Below are 3,529 nucleotides of genomic sequence, written 5' to 3'. Positions count from 1 at the left end.
CACACGCCTATGTACAGTGAAATGGTAGGGGTAACCAAAATTTTTGAGTGATTTGATAGGGTGAGGTAGCTTACTATGGCAATTATGGAAAGCCGAAAAAACGGCTATCAACAGCTACCTCATTTAGTTTCTCATCCTGAAATGCGAGGGGAAAGTGATCTCTTTTTGTTGCCTCATTGAGTGGACGGTAATCCACATGTACACACACCCTCCACTTGTCGTTTTTCTTAGGAGTGACAACAATGGGAGAGACCAACTCTGAATTCTCCACTAGATAAATGAAACCTGCTGCTAGAAGCTTTCTTACCTCCTTAAGTAAAGCCTGATCCTTGATGACTCCTAGCCTTCGTAGCTTTTGAGCCTTAGGTGTGGCCTCTGGCTTCAACTCAATTTTGTGTTGAATAGCATATAATCCACACACATCGGTGTAGTCTTTAGAAAAAAGCCTAGGAAATTTCCTTAACACACCTTTGAGATCCTCTCTTTCATCGTTTGTAAGTGTTGTAGATAACATACCTTCTAGAATTCTTTCATCTTCCACTTTTTGGTTCTCTTGGGAACCTACCTCTTCGAAACCTGGGCTAGAGGTTTCTTGTTTTTTTGGATTAAACCTTACCCCCATGACTTCGATGGAAGACTCCTCTTTAGTAATGCTACCGCTACCCTCTCCTTCTGAAGTGCTATGGGTCTAGCCTTCCTTCGTCTCACTTTGAGATGATTCTTCATGGAGCTCCTCTTGGCCTTGCTCCTTCATATCAAAGACAACCTTCTTATGATTGTCAATCCTGCAAATTATATTTCCACTCTCCCAATCCTGCAAAGCTCGCATTTTCATTAGCCATGGTCTCCCTAGGATAAATAGGTAACCATTTCCTTTGGTAGACATGACATAGAAATCCACTGCCTTCTTAATGCCACAGGCCTCCATAGAGGCATTTTTACAAATTCCTACGCACCTAGCCTTGCTATAGTTTTCCATTTAGACTTTAATTTCAGGTGTCTCATGGATGTGCATGCCTAGTCTTTGCATGAGTCCTTCTGTCATGATGCAAATTTGTGGCACACCCCCATCCACTATACCTTTCCTAAACAATATTCCTTTCATGTAAGAATCTAGCACAGGTGTAATATTCTCATTCATTTTATCATGTGCAATTTTTACAATAGGAACACTCTCTTTTATCTTTCTCCTAGTGCTAAAACTGCCTTCGTTAAATCCCTCCTAACTTGTGGGCATAATGCAAGAAACTGAGGCCATGAGATATTAGGACCCTTACCTCTCATATCTTCCAATAGGTTGTATGGAGCCATACCATGTCCAAGAGGGAAGTCTTGGAGGTTGATACGACGTCGAGTCCTCTTGGTATCCTTGGTCTCCTTTGCCTTATTTTCTCGTCCATGATCACTTTGTGACGTGACTCCTTCTTTCTCCTTACCTTTTCCTCGGCCACGCTTAATGCCATTTTCTTCCGTGTCAACCTCATTTGAGTTTGTCACCTCTACGACATGCACATTTGGATCTGGCAAAGGTGGAACTCCTTATATCCGTTGTGGAGGTGGTCTTGGTCCATTTGGTCTCTGTAGAAGCCTTGGTTGTTGACCAGTGCCTTCACCTGCATTCACCACTGGGTAATTCAAGTTAGGTCTCCCTGGCTCCCCACGGGGCCAAGGACAATTATACATCCCATGTCCAGACTCTCTGCAATTCCAACATTGCAAGACTCTCCTAGGTCGTGGATCTCGCTCTTCGGACTTCTTTGCTTGTCCCTTTGGACCTAAAGCTTGTGCAAGGTGAATTGACAGGCTGCTTAAAGATTCATTTAACTTCTCAATCACTTCCATCCTTACCTCAGGAAGCTCCTTAGATATTGATGCTTGTGACTTACCTTTGGGTCTAAGACCTTCTATTGGAACCTCTGCCCTTAGGCACTTGAGTTTTCTATATTTCTCAGCAGCCCTAGTTTCAGCTGCATCAAAGGTACTAGGTACACCTGCCTCAACTTTTATCTTAAGGTCAGGAAAGAGTCCAACTATGAACCTCTCCTTCTTTAGGAACTCTGCACCATCACCAGGGTTAGCAACATTTCTCACCCATACAGCCCAAAGACGTTGAAACTCTTACTTGTATAAGTAGTAGTCATCTAGGTCTTTTTGCTTATGAGAAACAATGTCTTGCCATAGTTTTTGAGTGTTTTGGGGATCAAAGAATTATTTCTTGAAACGATTCAAAACTTCTGTGTAATTACCCTTAACTTCCTCAGGCAAAGAGTCAAACCAAGTGCTAGCATCTTTCCTAAGGACTACCTCAAACATTTCTACACGTTCCTGATCAGTTACTATCCTCTTGATACAGCAAGACATTTTGAAATTTGCTAAGAATAATTTTGCATCCTCCCCAGGCTCTCCAAAGAACAAGGGGTAGCCACTCATTTGCCTAGGTGTATCCATGTTGTTGGTTTTACTAAAAAAAATCTTTTTTTTTTTCTTTTTTTTTTTGCAAAATCAAATTTCAAAGTAGAATGAAAATGTAAACGCTGTCAGGAGTTTTTTGGAGTAAGAGATTGTGCATATGTACATATACATGCATGGTGCATAAAACAAAGGATTGCCCATTTTCTAGAGTCAGGTGGTTACGTGGGGCCCACATGTGTACAGGTAGGACAGGGTGTACATAGTGCATCGATTTTCACTATTACCAGTACCAGTGTGTTTTTTCTACAATAATGAGGAGTTGGTAGCGCATAAAACTTCTCGAGGAAGCCATCCGCGGGCCGACGACATGAGGTAAGCAGGTGCATCAGATGGAGTCAGGAGGCTGAATGGGGTCAATACTTGCACGTGGAGAAGTATAGACACAACGTGGATGTTTTCTTGTGGTAATTATGCAAAAATGTCATCACGAGGACCATCTTTTGGGGCCACTTCACGTGGTGGCGGGACGCATTATTGAAAAAAGCTGAGTGCCAGGTGTGCGGATGATGCAAAAAGGTGACAAGTATGCACTGCGAGGTCAGTTTTTGGCCTATTCGGGGTCCGTTTGAGGTCAACTAAAAGGCCAAGGGTGCCCAACTAATAAAACTAAGTGTGGGAAATGAAAAAATAGAGAGAAGACCAGAAAAAACGTGGAGAGAAGAGGAGGAACAGCCACAGGTGTGTTTTTGGGGTTTTTGGAGTCTGTTTCTGCTGTAAACTGCTCATCGGAGGTCGGATTTGAGCACTTTGACATTGTAGACTAGGGTTTTGGGCCGTTCTGGACGCAATGGTGCTGTCCATTTTTCCAAATTCTTCCCTCTTTTTCTACTGTTTTGGCTGTGTAAGTTTCTCCTATGAGCGAAGCTTCTACTCCAGTTTGTGATTGTATCTGGCTTATTTTACCCATATTGTGTGAGCTATTTGCCCCATTGGTGTTGGCCCAAGCTCATTTGTATCTAAACGTTAGAAGTTCTCCTCTTTTGAGCTGAGTTTTTTGGTTGTGTGTGTGTGTGTGTGTCTCTGTGTGGAGTGGGTAAATGGGTAGTCTCTTTCTTCT

The sequence above is a fragment of the Adiantum capillus-veneris genome, chromosome 13, assembly GCF_014529385.1.
Source record: "Adiantum capillus-veneris isolate H3 chromosome 13, ASM1452938v2, whole genome shotgun sequence".
In the NCBI taxonomy this organism is placed as follows: Eukaryota; Viridiplantae; Streptophyta; class Polypodiopsida; order Polypodiales; family Pteridaceae; genus Adiantum; species Adiantum capillus-veneris.
The sequence above is the reverse complement of the archived record's forward strand: the minus strand, read 5'-3'. Positions refer to the sequence as shown.